The 20,236-nt window shown below is 34.2% G+C and overlaps 1 long non-coding RNA gene across 6 annotated transcripts; it reads left to right on the top strand.

Moving 5' to 3' along the window:
* Window positions 1-7,316: 7,316 nt before the first annotated feature.
* On the top strand, window positions 7,317-11,954 carry LOC110872426. 6 transcript variants are annotated; one of them, XR_004864853.1, is made up of 7 exons: window positions 7,317-7,645; window positions 7,957-8,119; window positions 8,213-8,329; window positions 8,407-9,256; window positions 9,380-10,658; window positions 10,987-11,238; window positions 11,606-11,954. It is a non-coding gene; the product is annotated as an uncharacterized LOC110872426 (long non-coding RNA). The 6 variants fall into 6 exon arrangements; XR_002554425.2 differs by having other exon boundaries at window positions 7,318-7,645; window positions 7,962-8,119; window positions 8,213-9,256; XR_002554423.2 differs by having other exon boundaries at window positions 7,318-7,645; window positions 8,213-9,256.
* Window positions 11,955-20,236: the final 8,282 nt, after the last annotated feature.

Here is a 20,236-nt window from a genome sequence, read left to right as displayed (position 1 = left end):
ACAGTTCGGGTAGAAACGGTATGCGTTGAAACGATTCAAGTAGAAATGGTATGGGTTGTAACGGTTCGCGTCATAATGGTTCGAATCGAAATGACACGGGTCGAAACGGTTCGCGTCTAAACGGTTCAGGTAGAAACGGTATGCGTTGAAACGATTAAAGTAGAAATGGTACGGGTTGTAACGGTTCGCGTCATAATGGTTCGAATCGAAATGACACGGGTCGAAACGGTTCGCGTCTAAACGGTTCAGGTAGAAATGGTTCGGATTGAAACGGTACAGCTCGAACGGTTCGGTTCGAAACGATTCGACGATGTACGGGTCGAAATGGTCAAAGATTCCAATGAATTTACTTTAATTCTTTCACATGTAGGAAAGATTTTGAATTTCTTTAGTTAAAAGAATTTGAAGGAATTCATGCCAAATTCCAATTCCAATCCATTGTCAACCAAACACGTAAAGATTGGAATTGAGATTCCAATTCTATCAAATTTTGTAAACCAAACATCTTAAGAGATGGAATTCAGATTCCAATTCCCTTAAATTCCATTGAATTCCTGCGAACCAAACGCACCCTAGAAGCCACATGGCAATTTTATTATGGTTCGCTTTCAGTATGAAACCTATGTTCACGGCTGCAACTAGGGTTTTGCTTTACGTTCATGGCTGCGACTAGGATTTTTCTTCTAACTCGATACAAAAGATTATATATATATGCATGGGTATTTATAAAATAAAACTATGGTTTAAAACTTAGGACCAGCAAATATAACATGTGCCTTTGAATAACTTAAACAAGCCAGGCCGATATACTTTACTGTGCAATCACAAAATTTTGCCTTTTGTTATATACAATATATCTTGATAGGTGTACATAAGTTCTCACTGAATAACAACCAAAATATGTTCTAGTTTCATCTTTGTAATTGTTCAATATGTAACTACTTTAGTTTCAATCTCTATGAGGGTTTGTTCTCATTAGTGAATTCAAGGCTTGTTTGCACTACAACATGACCTCTCTTTTCATGTATAAAGCTCACCAACTTTTTGCTGTCAATTTCCACCATTGCTTGTGAGTGCTGTGTTGTAGTTTTGATGTCTTTTTTGTATGCAATTCAACCCACACTTATCAATCTTCAAACCTTTATTCCCTCCAACATAAACCTTAATCTTGGTCAATTCCCACTTTATATCGGGTACGGTTGCGGACCATTACTAACCCAGGAATTCACTTCAAAGATCCTAACAAGTCTGGCTTCCTAGTCATCCATAAGAATTCTTTTTCAATGTCTGAGGGTACATCAAAAGATATAAAAGAACCAACTTTTTATGATTAAACAATGTGAAATTCCCCTCCTTGAAAGAAAAATGCTACAATAAACCAATCATTCAGTGTACCCCTGAACACAGTAATTATCTTATCATAAATAATGTGTATTTGTGTATGTGTGTATATATATAGATAGAGAGAGATATGTAGATATTAGGGGGGGTGGGGGTGGTCATCACTCATCACTGACAACACCCAATCAAGTTCCGTCATGTCATCAACCATTTTTCCATCACTCACAACTTTTTTTATAAGTGGCAATGGTCATCACTCACAACACCTAACAATAAACCCCCACACCCCCTCACATCCATCCATTTTTCACGCGTGAAAAAAATCACAGAAATCGATCACGTTCAAACCATCACTCGTGGAACTAATCGGTGGCGGTGGGAGTTTGTTGAAGTCCACGCGTGATAGAAGGTGCATCACGCACCGCCCCACCTCCCCTTATTGGTGAGCTTTATTTCAAAGGTCTGGTCTATTCGCACACACTCTTGGTCTATTTAAACACTCCAAAGCGCCCCGCTATGGCCAAAGAGGGGCGCTTTGGTGTAAAGTCAACAGACAAGGTCTGACAGGTTCAGTCCTTGTCTGTTGACTTTACATCAAAGCGCCCCGCTTTGGCCTAAGCTGGGCGCTTTGGTTTTTTTTTTTTTTTTTTTTTTTACATTTTGGGCGTATTTTTGACTGGTGACTGGTCTAAGTTTAAGTTCAAATTTTACATTTTTGGTCCAAATTTTACAATATTTAATTTGTTTGTGCACATATATCTAAAGGTGAAGTCTCATCTCAATATTTAATTTGTTTGTGCACATATGTCGATGCTGAAGCTACTCTACCTTTTTAATGTATTAGATCCCAACATTATTTAGTGAAATCTTCTAGTTTATATAATGGTTAAGTGCTTTTAGTGGCGAAGCTTGAGATTTCTAACTGGGGGGTGGAAGTCACCGTACCTAAAATTTCTATAAAACTAGGGGGTCGGAAACGTATATACCCAAAAATTTCTATACGAAATACATACTCTCCACTACTGAACGAAAAGTTAAATGTGTTTAATAATATTGACGTTAATTCTTTTACAATCCAAAAGTACGTTTGTGTTTGTTCAATATATGCGTTACATCACGTTAAAAACCGAATGTCACCGACACGACCCAATCAGATTCAATACGCACTTGTACGACCCAAAATGACAATATACATCATAATACTACAATTAATGAAAAAATACGTCATATACATGTACGGTAGGCGGCTGATACACATAAAACTACTCATAGGAGTACTTGTGCTTTCAAATCAAAATGATACGATATAATGGAATACGACATCACACGTAACCGATTTGATTCGAAACTTGCAGTATTTGACTAATATAGTAAGATGATAGCTAGATAGTAGAGGTGAGGTCCATGAATGACACTACAAGAAATTTTGTCTGACAAGTCGACTTTTTTCGACGGCCTATCCCGACGACATTGTCAGGAAAATATTTTGTCGATGCTGAAGCTACTCTACCTTTTTAATGTATTAGATCCCAACATTATTTAGTGAAATCTTCAAGTTTATATAATGGTTAAGTGCTTTTAGTGGCGAAGCTTGAGATTTCTAACTGGGGGGCGGAAGTCACCGTACCTAAAATTTCTATAAAACTAGGGGGTCGGAAACGTATATACCCAAAAATTCCTATACGAAATACATACTCTCCATTACTGAACGAAAAGTTAAATGTGTTTAATAATATTGACGTTAATTCTTTTACAATCCAAAAGTACGTTTGTGTTTGTTCAATATATGCGTTACATCACGTTAAAAACCGAATGTCACCGACACGACCCAATCAGATTCAATACGCACTTGTACGACCCAAAATGACAATATACATCATAATACTACAATTAATGAAAAAATACGTCATATACATGTACGGTAGGCGGCTGATACACATAAAACTACTCATAGGAGTACTTGTGCTTTCAAATCAAAATGATACGATATAATGGAATACGACATCACACGTAACCGATTTGATTCGAAACTTGCAGTATAGTCCATATATATTAAAAAATGATGTATAATGGAAAAAGCGTAAAATTTAGGCTATTATCGACGCGTTTGTGAATTAAAAACAATTTTAAAAAATTAAAAAAAGACCCTAAGCGCTGCGCTTTGACCTAAGAGGGGCGCTTTGCCCCAAAAAAAAAAAAAAAAAAAAAAAAAAAAAAAAAAACCAAAGCGCCCAGCTTAGGCCAAAGCGGGGCGCTTTGATGTAAAGCAACAGACAAGGTCTGACCGGTTCAGACCTTGTCTGTTGACTTTACACCAAAGCGCCCCTCTTTGGTCATAGCGGGGCGCTTTGAGGTGTGAAAATAATTTTGGCCGTGTGTGAATAGCATGGTCCATTTCAAAACACTGAGAGAACAAATCGTTTTATTTTTTTTATTAATATTAGTGGTTCATATTTTCTAAGATTTTCACTTTTTACATATTAATGTATATGCTATGTATATAAAAGACCCTTAAACTAATTTGTTCATATGTTTCTTTAACTTTTATACATTTACCTTGACATATGTAGGTAACTAGTTCTATACTCGTCCGGTAAACAGGTATATTACTGGTATAATGATATAACTATTTTATTCTTTGTATTCTAAACAAAAAGTTTATTTATTTAAAACCAACATAAATGTGTAGAATGTTTTGTCAAAAGAGTTCATATTTAGAGTTTAATGACAAAGTAGTTTTATACCGGTCCGGGTTTCCAAAAATAATAACATTCAAAATCAATAAACATATTCACCCAAATTAATAACATTCATTGGTAGTAACCGGGCCTACGATTTTTTTTTTTATTTTTTTTTTGAACGGAAGGCACTTTTATTCAATGAAAGAACTTTGTTTATTAGATAAACAAGTCAATAACAAATGAAAACCAAAGCACAGGCTTGAAGACATCAAACAAATTACCTTTATCAGTTATTGTCACGCAAATTTTTTTGTAAACAAAGATGGAAACAATAAAAGATGTTTAAGCATCAATCCCCTCAACACCAACGTTATCCTTTCTATATGCCATTTGAGACATTAATTCATAAGTTCATGTTCTATTCCTTCTATTCACATCCCAACACCAACCTATATTAAATTAAATTAAAAAAAAAAACACAACATCAAAAAATATAATTTAACTGGGGGGCTACTAAATGTACCCACTCTTGTTACTTTTCATACCCCTCTTTCCATAAAATCACATTTAAACTTATCATATTTACCTCCTATACATGTCATATTTTTTAAAAGTATTCTTTTTGTTACAAAACAAATTCAAAAGTGTAAAAAAATATTGTAGTCGTTTTTTTTTTCAAAATTTTTGTTTGTTTTTTATATTAATTTAAAAAACATATTTTTTAAAGTGTTCACTTCGATCGAAAGTCCTAAACTGTATTTAACTTCTTTATAACATACTCCTTACACTAATTAAATTTGAACTTATATAGATTGTTAATTTATAGTTTGATAAAATTATTTTAGTGCCTATTGTTTATTTGTTCACTTACATAGATGGTTTGAATGATTAATATGTGCTAGGGCTATAAACACTATTTTAAAAGAAAAAACTTTATTACTTTTTAATAAATAAAAATTGTTAATTATTTTATAAACACATTTAAAGTACTAAAAATTATAAAAGTAAGATCTTTAAAATATAAACTAGACGAGGGAAAAAGATAATATAGATTTTTTTTTTTAAAAAGAGTTCAAAACTTTTTTTATTGTTTTTATAAAAAATGGTAGTATTTATTTATAAAGATGTTCAATAAAAAGCATAATCAAAATACTATTTGAAAAGTGTCTTTAAAAACAATATCCGAGAACTTTTAAAAAAATATGTTCGTAATTTTTTTTTACACTTTTGAATTTATTTTGTAACAAAGAGAATATTTTTTAAAATGATAATTTCTATAGGGGGTAAATATTACAAGTTTTAATGTGATTTTATGGAAAGGGGTATAAAAAGTAATAAGAGGGGGTACATTTAGCCTACCCCTTTAACTGTTCTAATAATCAAGTTATTATCTACAAATTATATTATCTGTCTACCTGAAAATAAATAAATATACAGTAATTGAAAATTTTACAAACACGTGCAACAATAGGGCCTGATGCGAGTGTTTCCAATACGCCATACATCTCAATGTTCCCTCCAAAATTGTGTAACATACTACTCATTTATATATAAATCACAAAATAGGATGTTATCTACAAACAATTGAAAAACTTGTATGCTAAAAGTGATTATACTTGAATGATGATGTTACCATCTATAGAGGGCGCCACGCCATAGAATTGAGATGATGATTCCCATACAGGTTTTACGTCGGCATATAGATCAAGAACTATCATTTTCTCAAATGGGGCAGAATGAGAGAGCCTGAAGTTTACAAAAAATGAACTTGGCAAGTCATCAATCAAGATTTAGTCTTTTATTCTAACACAAAATCAATAAAATAACTGAAAAATATACTTTCATTTGTGGCATTTTCCAGAATGATATGTCTGAATAGAACAGCCAGCCCTGCACAAAAGATATAGTAATTTACAAATGCAAAAGTCCCATAATAATAAATAAATAAATAAAAATAAAAACCTTCATAAGCTAGACTGCATCCTTATTTGCTTTGGACTGCTTTATAAACACATAAGCTAGCCCATTACCATCATCAATGTTCTACAGTTTGTCGCTTAAAGTTTACAACGTGAGAAAACATCATACATTCCGTTCCCTGTGAAATCTCCGCCTTCTAGCATCTCTCGTAGCCCATAGGAGGGGTAAGACTATGGCGGCACTCCAATACATCTGGTGGAGGATCACTGTCACCCTCTTCATTGACCATGGTTATCTTTGATATTATACAATTATCCTGAGATTAATAAATGAATCAATAATGTTAATTTGTAAACAGATATAGAAAAGGCAAACATTGCCTACCTGACCAACATCTGTTGTTTTGATCAGAACATTGTCAACGTGAGTTTTGTACAACTCCACGATAGCGGGAAGGTCGAAGAGTGAAGCTGAATGATACACTGATTTCCTAAGACAAATGTGCCACTCCTACTGTCATCTGCAATGTGCAAATTAAGTGATAAAAGTAGAAAGAAAAGTCCAGTAATTAGGGCACAAAGAACAATAGGTGTTACTGTGTTAGTGATTACGATTTTGATTACATCAGGGGTCAAAATAATCAAGTTCAATTGGTTATCTCACCAGAGAATGAAAAATACAGTAGAAGAAGCATTCTCACAATCCTGATGATGCAATTTACTTTCAAAATACATTAAAATAATGAGAAACCTAAATTATGATGAATGAGGAGTACAACCACATTTAGAATACAGTGAATTTAAACTTACATCTACATGAATAGGATTAAGGACTGAAGTGGGTTAGGGTTCACTCTGTATTACAAAATCATGACGATAAATGAAACAAAATCACGGAGTTAGAGATCTTACCTTGGTTCGTTGCTAAGGAGGAACTGATTATACAGCTTTCGGATTGGTGGCCGGAATCATAATCATAAATTCGCAAGGGGTTGAATGATTCTCAGATCAGATGTTGGGAAAAAGGTATTTGCAGAGAAATGGAGACGGGGTTGATGATGAAGAAGGGGAAGTAGACACTAGTTTGGAAGAGCAGTGATGATGGTGAGGAGTTTATAATGGGGACGGTTAAGGGACGTGGGGTGGAAGCATAACCAGTTATTTCCCAAAATTTCTGAGATACAAGGTTAAATCCGAAACTGGCAGATAACCTCCGCTTCTAGATAGATTGTGGTGTATATTTTTCCCAAAATTTTATATATATATGGAACCCATTAAGTGGGAGTTACTTCTCAAATCATTCTTGTCCATTGGATCATGCTGAAAATAAATCTTGACCCTTTAAACTCCTATTTTTAACTGCTATTGTGGCAGTTCTGGGCGGTTTTGTGTGGTGGTTTTATCAACTGGTGGTTACCTCTTCCTGATGTTCACAGCGGTTTCATATGCACTCTCTCATAGAATCCTATGGATACCTTATATTAAGGACAATTTTTGCATTATCAAAACCACGTACCCACGTATACAATCCACAACCACCTCCTGTGAACCCTTATATAAACACACAAATTGTGAAATTGGAGAATATCACAAAGATCCCCCATCTTCTCTACTTTCGAAGATCAAAGGAACTTCATCGCCGCTAGCTCCTCCACATGAGGGTTTCTACAAATGCATCAGTTTTGTATCAATTTAGCCAAGCAGGTTCGCTCTTTCTTACCTTTTGAAGTTCAATTTTTGTGTACTCTTTACGGTTAAGCCTTTATTTAGTGTTCAGTTTTGTATCAATTTACCATTTCCGGCACCGATTAAGCGAAGGTAACTTAATGTCTGTCTATCTCACAAACAAACTATATAAACATAATTACCCCCAATTTCACCTTTCTAACTTGCAAAATTTCTTCTTCCAATCTACCATGTTTGGTTCTTGATCATGTAATTGTCCGTGATATGTATACATATTGGTTATTTCGCAAGCTAAAATTTCAGTTTTGTGTCAAAAAATTTGCTTGTAGAACAGAGTAAACACTATGGCAAATTGCAATGACATTGATGACCAGATGATGTTGACAACTAGAAGGAGATGGATGTTGATGTTGAAGGGTAGTTAATAGGAAAAAGTTGATGATGATGATGAAAAATCGTGAAGTTTGTGAACCTTTTGGGGATGTTGTTGAGGTCAGCTCATATGGTAATTATTTACTGTGAAAATTGTGTTTTATTATTATTTTTGAAATATATGTATTTCTGTGTGAATGTGTGATTGTTCAGGTAAGGATGGTGAGACATAGCGAGACCAATGAAGGTAAGGGTTTTGCATTTATGGCATTTAGAAGTAAAAATGTTGCTCAAAAGGCCATTGAAGAGCTACATAACAAAGATTTTAAGGTATAAAGCTATAAACTTTTGCTCATTTGTTAGGCATTTTTTGGTTCTGGTACTCGGTTTTATGATGTTCTTTGCAGGGTACGAGCTTCAGATATTCACTTTTTGAATATATAAATCTGCTGACCAATTCCTCACCTGACCCATGGCCATGTTGACCCGTGACCCGTTTATGTCTGACCAGTTCAGGTCGGCTCTTTATGTTATCTGTAAATCCGGATGTTAGCAAGATAAAGTCCAATCTCACTCTGAATTTGAATCTATTTCAATGTTATCTCGTCGGCTTTCTATGATATGATTTTAGTCAGTTTCAATGTTCGTGAAAGATAAGTTTACTTTCACTCTGTATTTGATTTCAATTTGTTTTGCTTAAGTTTTTGTGTTTCCTTCATCATTTATGGTTATTTTGTTGCAATTGATCTAGGAGCAGTTTCTTTCCATTTGGCCAAAGCCCATTACTAGACCCTAATAATGAAAATAGGCCAAATGCAGATTCTTGTGTTCATTTTCTTTCTGTGCTAACTTGATATGGTTGTAAAGAGGATGGTGTAGATATTTTGTTTGGGTGAATGCACAAAGTCATGTGGTCATTTGGTCTTTTATTTGGATTAATCATTATTGTTTGGAATCTAGAAAAAAAAATTATAAGAGCAAACATATCTTTATTCACTTAATTAATGTTGCTTTTTCTGATCATTTTATGTGACAGCAAGTAGTGAACTGCTTGATCATTTATATGCAAACAACAGAGCAAGTCGGAGTTCCACAAAATCAAGGCAATTTCCTAATTTGTATTCTTTATGTGTAACTAAGTTATGTTGCTTTTTTATGTAAGATGAACCATATACTGTCGACTAAAAAAGAGGAGAGCCCATCTAAGATGAACCATATACCATCGGCTGAAAAAGAGCAGAGCCCAGCCCATATATGGTAAATTATTTTGCTTTTTAGTGATATGCTTGGTTGATTATGTGGGAAAACATTATAGTAAAATGTTTAATTTCAAGATCTAAATTTACTTCTGTCACATTCCATATTAATCTTTGTTTTCAGTGATGATTTATATATACCTTATTATCAAAAGGGTCAGGTATGTTTGGCCCATACTATTATTTCTATTATTATTGCTATGTTAGATATATCAAGGAGCATGACATTAATCATTGGAATTAAAGGTCAAGCATACCATTATACAATAAGCTGGCCTGAAATGCTTTTAATAGATCACCATTTGCAACTTTCAAGCTATCAACTGCCCCTTCTCTTGTAAGCTCAACAACTTGTATGTCCACCTGATCTCTTATATGACGGAGAAGCAAAAAATGGCATTATGCTTGCTTGATTACGTGGGAAAACATTACACTCAAAACATGTTCGATAAGTTGGGTCCATACTAAATGAGTAAATGGGTCCAACGGGTCAGATGGGTAGCTTTACTAAATTGGTAGAACGATTAGTTTCTTCCAAACGGGTCATTACAGTAAAAAAGGGTCAGGTAGGTTGGGTCCATACTAAATGGGTCCAACTGGTCCACTTTATAGAATGGGTCAGGCCAATCAGCTTTATAAATTTGGCAGAACAATCATTTTCTTTCAAACGGGTTGAATGGGTTTGTTCTCGTAAGGGTCAAACGAGAAAGATTTTACTTGGGTAATGGGTCAAACTGAGTTTTTTTTTTATTTTTTTTAATTATGGGTCAAAGAATGTCAAGTAAGTTGGTCAAAACGGGCCAGGTAGGTCGGGTTCATAACAAATGGGTCGAGTAGTTTAGCATTAAAACCGATTTGGCTACATAAAGTTAAAAAATTAGGGTGAGCTGTAGTTTTAAGGCCTCTGTTATGCATACTATGTAGACATTGTAAACACATATGTTATTTTTAAAACACAAAAATCTAGATTAATATAATGACTTGACAAAAGCAAAATCAATAAATATTTTTTACTATGCGGAAGCAATAAATATATGATTGTTTGACAAATTCTGATTGGGCGGCTCGAAAGGCAGCTGTTGAGGCATTAGTTGCCTTAGCATGGCATTCAGCCACAACTTGATCATAGATCCCAGTAACCGCCCTTGAGGATTTCCGCTTTGATAAGGTTAGTTTTGAAATGTTACCCTCGAGAACCCAAAAAAAAAAGTCTACTCAAACATAACAAAACAAAACAAGAATTAAAGTTTTTTTGGTTGAAATTCTATCTGAAAAAGAGAGTATAATAAAGGCTTTGCAACTATAGCAACATCTTGCAGGAGTTTATGAAGATCAAAAAGCAGCAGGTCATGGTGAGCACTAAAAATATTGTAAAACAAAAACAAAGTTTACTAAAATGGTAGGTATTGAAGTCTATGGGGTTCCACTCTAAAACCAATTGGTGATAGAGGGAGTAACCCAAGATCTTATTAATACAACCGGAAGGTCTTATTCTTTCGATGTGGGATAGGGCTCCTCCAATACCCTCCCGCACGTGTAACCCGGTCTATCAAGAGGTGTACACGTGGCCTTAACCGGAGCTGACATAGAGCCGTGGCTCTGATACCATATTGAAGTCTATGGGGTTCCACTCTAAAACCAATTGGTGATAGAGGGAGTAACCCAAGATCTTATTAATACAACCGGAAGGTCTTATTCTTTCGATGTGGGATAGGGCTCCTCCAATAGTAGGACCAATAGTATTAAGTTAATCGACCATATCTTTTTTTACACCAAGAATGTTTTGGTTTAGAATAAAAAGTAAAATATTTATGTCACTATGGCGTTCCGGACAGGTATTAAACTAGATGCACATGGTAATTATTCATAAACATGTGATTATTTGTGTCAAAATCTTCCTGTAACATAACAGTAGTCTAGAACTCTTGCTTGCAGGGACAAATGGACTTCTTTTAGACACCATGTTTCATATATGGCACTCAGGTTGGTGTTGTGCAACCTTTTTTTGCATTAAATCAAAGGTGGCATATGGGCCAGCCATGTGAGTTGGTGTAATGGGACAATATGGGCTTGGACCAAAACGCGTAATTTTGAGTCGACTTGGGTTGACCCAAAACACCTCTTATCCAAAATTTTGTTATAATAAAGTAAATTATCAAATATGATCTTATTTGAACAATAATACTCTAATTATTTGAACACTATGATTTTGAGAATATTTTATGCATTAAAAATACAATTTGGGCTTCCAAGTTTACCCTTTGACCCATTAGAACAAAAATGACCTTAATCAACCAATTCATAAGTAAACGTGTCCAAACACATGACATTCAATCATTTCCCATTACAGGAGGAATCGTGTGAGAACCAGACAACTGCATGACGATGAATCAAGCCATGCATGAGCTTATCTTCCACTCCAAGCGTTTTACCTAATAGTCAACCAATAAACTTGTCCATATGCCAAGAAGGGTTTTCCGATCCACAGGCACTATAGTGTACTTGATGAAATTAACCATTTTACCCTCACCATAAGAAGCTTAAAAGCTAGAGAGAAACTTGGGTTCAGTCCGTTATCTCCCAAAATTTGTTTTATCAAAAAAGGTTATTATTCACGCTAAGGTTGGCCTAATGTATTTTCTTGTAAAAAGTTGTGTATTGAGATATATCAAGCCATATGTGTATGTTTGTTGAACTTAGTTGGACTCTGTCTTAGATTCTTTGTAGGTTAGACTATGTTTTTTTTTTTTTTTTTTTTTTTTTTTTTTTTTTTTTTTACAACATTGTTGGCAACATGCTCAGTATTCATTTTAAAGTTTACCTACCCGAGTTTATAATAAAAAGTACTTTTTTTATAAGTTTTCGACTTCTTAAAAGTTAATAGGTCATTTTTGTAGTGTTTAGATAATGTGTTGAAAATGAGTTTTTGTGGTTTGAAAAGAAGAAAAAGAAAAATTAGATGGTTGTAACTTTTTCAAATAGGTGATGGAAAATAAGAAAATGAGAAGCAAACCCAAACACCATCAATATACATTATCTTTGTTTGTTATGTTATTAGCGTAACCCGTCCACCGGACGGGTATTAAATGTAGGAACTAGGTTCACATTTTATTAAAAAAATATTAATAAAATAAATATAATAACGAGACTCTCGTTATTTGTGGGAAATTCGACTAGTACAATACCGGTTACAAAACTAAATAAACGAATATAAAATACAACTAAATTGTACCAATCTTGATTCAAAGCCAATGTATTTGAAAACTTCAACCGCACCTACGAGATCGAAACTCCGCTGCAAGACAAGCAAAATTGTTGACGGTTTTGGTTGAGGCACGTGTTCAACACGCTTCCCTTAAAACAGATTCCGCGCCTCCTCTCAGACGGTTCTGTCTTCCAGGGTACAACAACCGGAACAGTATGTGTACTGCCGGAGATGGCACTCGCGCCCGAGATAGCACCGGGTATCATAGTGTTCTAATTTACGTAGGAAAATAATAATAAGTTGGTGATGGTGGAAAAATTAGAGAGTACTCCTCTCTAAATTCTATAAACTTTGTGCATAATTTTCTCTAGTATATTTCTTTCATCTCATTATTCTCTATTTTCTTTCTTCTCATCCATCAAAGAGTCATAAGTTCCATTTATACTCAAAACTAAAACTTCATATTTAATTACTATTGTTTAAAGATAATTATAACCATAAAAACCTTCATTATGAGTCTAGTAATTTATTATGAGTCAAAATGATTAATTTACATTCATGACATGTTAATGTCATATTAAATAAAATAATAAGACATAGCAAAACTTACATCGTGACTCTTGAATAGAGATTAAAAGTCATAAAACCACCAATTTATTACAAAGATGAATTTATACTAGAGTCACCAAAGTTTAGAAAAAATCACTTCAATCACCAACTTCGAGCATCGATATTCTATTCATCTTAACTCCATTTTAGACATAGTTTGATTCATTATTATGATCCTCTCACCACATAGAACACAAACCCACTAATTATTATTTATACCACACAGATATAAATATAATTATTGATGTCCAAAATATTTAGTGAAAAACTCATTTTCACTAAATTTCCAACATTAAACTAGTTTAGTATGAGAAAGTCAAAGTGAACAAAAAAAACCTCCTCTTCTTTTTCTGAATTATAAAAGTCAGGATTTAATTTCATCTTCATCTAATGGCGGAGATTGCATTTTGTTCCCTTTAACTTTAAGGAGAACATAAGAATATATAATATAACCTACACATGACTTCTATATGTGTAGCTAGGTTCTATAGATAAACCAAACTTTCGTATATGTTTGTTTTATTTCAAGAGAAATGAAACATTCTATTTCTACCATTTTCTTATATTCGATTTTTTTTTAAGATTCAATAAAATGAATGATTTATTTTGTCTTTTTGTTCTAAAAAAAAACATAGTTATGCCTAAAACCCTCCCCTAGATATACATATAGATAGACTATAGAGATAGAGAGAGACCTGAAATATGCTTTCTTCTAAACTAGTTGTGAGATTAATGCAGCCTTCTATATAAATCTCTTTTATGGACTTGATGTTCTATAGACCTTGTAACTTGTAAGACAACCAAACATTTCAGGTATTTCAAGTTTGATGGTAGTCTTTCCAACAAAAGACAGTTTACTTACATCTAGTGTTATTAGACTTTGGAGTAAATTCTATAATTGACTGTATCAATACACAATCATTCAACCAAAGGTGCTGAAGACTACACAGTTGAGTGATGATAGTAGAGAAAGATCATGTGGAATATCAGCATCAGACAAATTACTGTCAATAAGATCTATGTCTATTATTAAACTCAAAGTAGAAACAGTTGGTGGTGGCAGAAACTTAATCTTTGATTTAGTTTATGAAATATTTGAAACGGAAAGAATGAAAACTCACGTTTAGCTTTCAAGATCGTCTATAACTACGAGCTAAAGAAAATATTTCTAAGTTGTTTTAGAAGTCCAAATGAATCAGGTAATTTGCTGATTGCGGTTCTAGGAGCATGAAGCTCCTGTAAGGATTCCATATTACCTACAACCTGGTAAATCGTCTTAAGAGGACACGGGGTGGTCCGTTATACCACCCCTACAACGCGTGATAACACCACGCTACACCGCCGCCTCCATTGCTATAACGCGTTATAACATCAACGCGTGGAACAGATAACGCGTTGAACAAAGAAATGACCGTTTGAATATTTTGAATATTTTGACCGTTTGGCACAAATATTACCGTTTGGGGGTAATATTTTGAGAGGCTTTTTTATATAAATCATTCCCCCACTCAAATAAATCATAAAAAACTATCCAATTCAACTCCAAAATTTTACATCTCAATCTAAATAATTTTACAATACACATGGAAGGTTCAAGCAAGAGAGGTGGGGGTTCGAAAAAAAGAGGTTCGGGTACGAAAAAAAATCACGTAAGACCCAAGGTTCGAGCGAAATTTATAAAGTTTAATGTTTAATGAAATTTGGCTATGTGATTTATTTTTAAAGTTTAATGAAATTTATAATTTAGTGTTTTATTTTTAATTTCTAATTTTAAAATGAAAATTAAAAAAATTGGGAGTGATAGAATTCCATCACTAGTGATTTCACCCCTCCTACATTTCTATCACTAGTGATAGAAATTTGGTTGATGACATGGCATGATTTTATTGGACAATGAGAGTGATAGAATCTATCACTAGTGAACCACCCCTCCTCCCATAATATGTGCATTAGTCGAGATATAAGCGTCTAGCGATCTTAAGTTGCAAATGCTTTTTGGAAGACTTTTCAAGTTCTCACAGTATCCGAAATTTAAATCGGGATATTAATATCTCTTCATGCGATGCATTCCATGTTTTGAGATTACTGGGTTGCATGTCAAGAGCAATTAGTTTTCTAGGACGCAAATCGGTTGGCAAAGATTCTAATGGACAATGGAGGTGGACATGGTTGATATTGGTAGCAACCTTAACTTTTGCATAATTGCAAATGTTTGGGTATTTAGATGCGATGTCTTTGGTTGGTTTAGGACAAGACCTTCAATTGCTTTTGGACCCTGTTAGGCAAATTTAAGAAAATATTCATACAATAGTTATGATTAAATACAAGGGCTAGAGGTGGCAAGATGGGCGGATTGGGTTGTCGATTCAGGTTGAAATGGGTCGTTTTTTAGTACAGGCCAATGGCCATAATGGGTAAGGTCTAGTGCGTGTCGCAAATGGTTGCATTCACTTTCTTATCTGTATTTTATAAATAATTAAATTATAACACTTTTTGAAGTAGGGATCTAAATCTTTGAATAAAAGAATTTAGGAGGTTTGACTCTCAACTTGTTTAACCCGTTTTCTTTTTAGCTATTTATTTTATTCAATCAGTTTGAGGTAAAATACAACTCAGGTTGATCCATTTGTTAGAGCACCCTTTTAGAAGTTAGAACATAAACATTTAGCATCAATACACCATAAACATGTAAATTCTTATTCTTACCTCTTCTTTTGATAAAACTCGGCTTGCATCTTCATGAAACCAAATTCGGCTACGCTTCCCAGGTTCACAAGGAAATTGTTCACGGACAACTTCCCTTCCCATATCCGTCACTAAATCGTGCATTATTAGCTTAATTTTTCATAATTCTCAATAGGCATTTGTCAATCAAATATATCAACCGCGTAATATTTGTTCATTCAAATGAAAAAACACACTATATCAAGAAAAATATCCTTTATGTTATCATCTTCCAGTGTATCAAAGCTTTATCCTAAGCTTTTTTAGTATCTGGTGGGGAGGAATTTTTCTCAGTTTCTGTATAGTACTAATCTATATTTCTTTTGAGGTTTGTCCTAGCAAAGAAGCACCTACAACCTCAAGAGCTAATGGCGGACCGTTACTATAATGCACAGTTTCCTCTGATAGATTCCAATATTTCACAATAGGATCTGGTTTTCGGAAAGCATGCCAACTTAATAGCCTCATAGAATCATGCTTATTTAATGCTTTGGTCTATATCGTTAAGAAACCCTACAAATAGCTTCAGTCTGTGCATAGGCTATGCGTGGGATTACACTGGGTATGGTTGTTGTTGTTCGTCAAGAACAATAAGAACTCGTTTATGGCGCAGTCTTTTTCAAGAAAAGTGATCCCTATATGCTCATTTGGAACCTTTAGTATCAAACCCTCGAGTGTTTTAAAAAGACGTTGCTCTTGTAAACGAACTAGACCATTGGGTTGCTCAGAAACTTCTCCTGCAAACGAACTAGACCGTTGGATCAAGGAAACAACTGCCTTCAAACAAATGAAAACTTGAATTGTAGAAAGCTTTGGCTTTGGTTGTTTTGCCTATGCCCCCATTCCATAGATTCCAACTAGTTTGACCTCATTTGACCCGGTCAACAATACCATTTTTAACAACAGATTCTAATCCCACAGGATACTTTGTGCTATATGTAGTCTGTTATGCTTTACTATGTTATGAACATGCGTGACAATTTCTTCGATAAACTTCGCTTCATGCCTGCAGTTTTTGTCAAAGCAAATGTAGTAAAACATTTGTAACGAAAATGCATATATAAAAATCGCAGTGTTACCCATTCGCGATGTTTTACAAGTCCCAGCCAGATAAATTTGCAACCTTGGCAAACCTGGCCTGCCATCTTTACACTTTCTTGATGTCCATAGCCAAACCCTTCTCATAGTTGCCAAAACCACAACCAAAAGTCATGGTTTGTTCACGAATTTGAGGCGGGTCAATGTTGTAGTAAACCGAAAGAACTACCCGCCCATTATACTCCTTGCAGTCCAATATTGTCACCAATTCATCATGATACCGACCGAAAAAGCATAGTTTTTCTAAAACACAATAATAGAAACTCTGGATTGCTATTGCTATTTCCAAATATCTGTCATTGCCAGTTGGTAGTTCATAGTCATGCCTGAATGTGTGGATTCCAGATTGGGTCAAAGCTATGTAGAGATGTTGAATGAAGTTTTTTTGAGTATCTTTGCCTTTAAAGCTTAAGAAACATCATATGTGTAGTGCGAATATGATGATGAAGAAGAAGATGAATGTGCATGAAGATGGTGGTTTTTGTTGGTTTAACAAGCCATGAACAAGAACAAGATGTGAAGAAATGGAATCAGATGTGATAAAAAGTCTCATAATATGAAAGGCTTCAAGCATGGCTAATTGAAATTATTGTTTAGTAAAAGTCAATTATTATGTGGGGTTTTATTTTGGGAGTGGGAATCTTTTCTCAATAATTGTTTTAAGTGGAAGATTGGCATTTGGCAAGTGTAAAGTGTTTCCATCATCTTTTTTATTAATTTGACATATGTATTTGATTTTAATTTATAGGATAACATCATGCGTAGTCGTTGGGGTGAATAATGTCCTATACTAGGGTGTTTTGCGTTATGTGGCAGTCCAGTCAGTAATGGGACATTATTAGGCGTTTTTACAAAAGGGGTGTAGTGGGGATGTGGGGCATTATGTTAAATGAGATGTAATATAATTAAATAAAATAAAAACAATCAAAAAAATTTTATTGGATAAAGAATAAGAAGATGGAGGATGATTGGACAAACAAATGGGGGCAAGGCGTGTTTTAAATCATGCTGGGGAAGGATTTTTCGAAAATCACGCCAAAAAACTCCCCGGGGGTGGGGGTTAGTCGTGTTTGAGCGTGTTTGGTGGCAAATTTTGAAAAAACCATGCCCATTACGGATTGTCTAAGAGAATTAAATAACATGTGTGAATACATATATTTGATGCCATTGTGTTGGAAAAGTTTAGTGAAAAGTGGTTTTTATTCACTTTGGATGCATTATGCTTAATTATTGTATATGTGATCATTTATAAGGGTAAGATATATGTGATCATTAATTAGGGCAAAGTGAATGTTGTATTGTTAAATTAAATCTTAGTGGGGTAAATTTTGGAGATTTGTATTTTAGTTAATCAAAGATTTTTATATTAGGTAATAGAGTAAACTGTCATTTTGGTTCATGAGGTTTGGTCATTTTTGTCACTTTAGTTTAAATCTCAAACCTTTTAAATCGGGGTCCCTGTGGTTTCATTTTTATTGCTATTTTGGTCCAAAAGTGAAATCAGCTGATATTTGTCTAATATAATCCTGTTATTTTGCCTTTTTCCTTAGGGACAAAATAGTTAATATAATTTTATTATTTAGTTAAATTAAATAACCCTTTGACCTTGACCCTATAAAAGCAGACTTATCATCTTCATTTTCCCCCAAAACCCAAACCCTACTCCATCATCTTCTCCAAACTCCATTCTCCTGCTGCAACTGTGTTGATCGACAATGATAGTATGTACATGTGGAGCCCCAACCCAACTTTCTCTCCTTTCTCTTTCAGTTCTAATCACATAGTAACTTACTAATTCCTTACCAGTTTATCTACACATCTAAACCTAATCTCAAACTTTCAATCAAACATATAATAGTAGAATTAACAATTATTAATGAACAACTAACAATTAACAATCAAACAGCATTCAAAACTACCTTTGTCGATCAGCACGATTGCCAATGAATGAAGTTTGGAGAAGATGATGGATTAAGGTTTGGGTTGGGGGGGGGGGGGTGGGGGGTGGGGATGAAGATGATAGTATGCTTTTATAGGGTCAAGGTTATTTAATTTAATTAATTTAATTAGTTATGTGTTATAATAAAATTATATTGACTATTTTGCCCCTGATGAAAATGACAAAATAACAGGATTATATTAGACAAATATCAGCTGATTTCACTTTTGGACCAAAATGGCAATAAAAGTGAAATCACAGGGACCCAGATTTAAAATGTTTAAGATTTGGACTAAAGTGGTAAAAGTGACCAAACCTCAGAGACTAAAAAGACAGTCTACTCTAGTTAATAAAAAATATGTAGTTTTCAATTTAATTTCAAAAAAATAACGAAGTTTTAAAGAGTTCTGCATATAAGCTTCAATAAGCGTCAGCATCATATTCATTGTCTCTGACCTTCTTAATTAAAAAGGTTTGCCTTTGTAATTCCTTTTAATCGCAACGAGTTAAAAGTATCCATAACAAAGATAAGGTATATTAGATATCAATATCTTAAATAGTTTGCTTATAATATTAAAGTATTATTTAGATGCATAAATAAAAGTTGAAATGGTTTATAAGTAGTGAAAAGATGATTAATGCCAAATTAAAGAAATAAGTAAAGAAACAATAGATTTATAACCTTTAAATGTACTTTTACTCAAATAGTGGTCTAAAAATACAAAATTGTCAATTGTGCATGTTTGCGACGTGAAGAGAGGTGACATCTCTTTTAAAAGAATCGTGCTGAATTTAATTTCTTTTTATGTATTTTATTTTTGTTTAGAGAAAAATGCCCGGATAGTCCCTGTGGTTTCACCTTTTTTCACCTATAGTCCCCAAGTTTCTAAAACTACCTGAATAGTCCCCAAGTTTTCGATTTTTGTTCCCGGATAGTCCCTGGGTCTAACTTCAGTTACTTTTCTCTGTTAAGTGACCCCACGTGCATATCACGTGAGGGGTATTTTGGTCAGTTTACATTCATTGTTTTCTCTGCCTATTAAATAACACCCTTTTTCCCACAAACCTAACCACCAACAGCATCGATTCCATCGTCTTCTCCATTGTTCATCTTCCTCAGCAGCCTCGAATCCATCATCGTCATGGTTCTCTGCAATTGTGGCCAAGATGCAATCATAGTTACGTCATGGACTGATCTCAACCCTGGTCGCCGATTCTACTCCTGTCCAACCATGGTAATGTATACTATTAGCGATTTTAATAGTCTAGGGCTTAAAAGGTTTGATCCTTTCGTCTTTCTCTGTAGAATCCCAACTGTGGAAGATTCATAGGGTGGGTGGACCCACCAATGTGCAGTCGTGCAGTGGCAATTATTCCAGGGCTTCTAAGACACAGAAACCAAGTTG

Source organism: Helianthus annuus, chromosome 8 (assembly GCF_002127325.2).
Source record: "Helianthus annuus cultivar XRQ/B chromosome 8, HanXRQr2.0-SUNRISE, whole genome shotgun sequence".
Lineage (NCBI taxonomy): Eukaryota > Viridiplantae > Streptophyta > Magnoliopsida > Asterales > Asteraceae > Helianthus > Helianthus annuus.
Note: the sequence above shows the minus strand (reverse complement) of the source record. Positions and strands in the feature narration are given on the sequence as shown.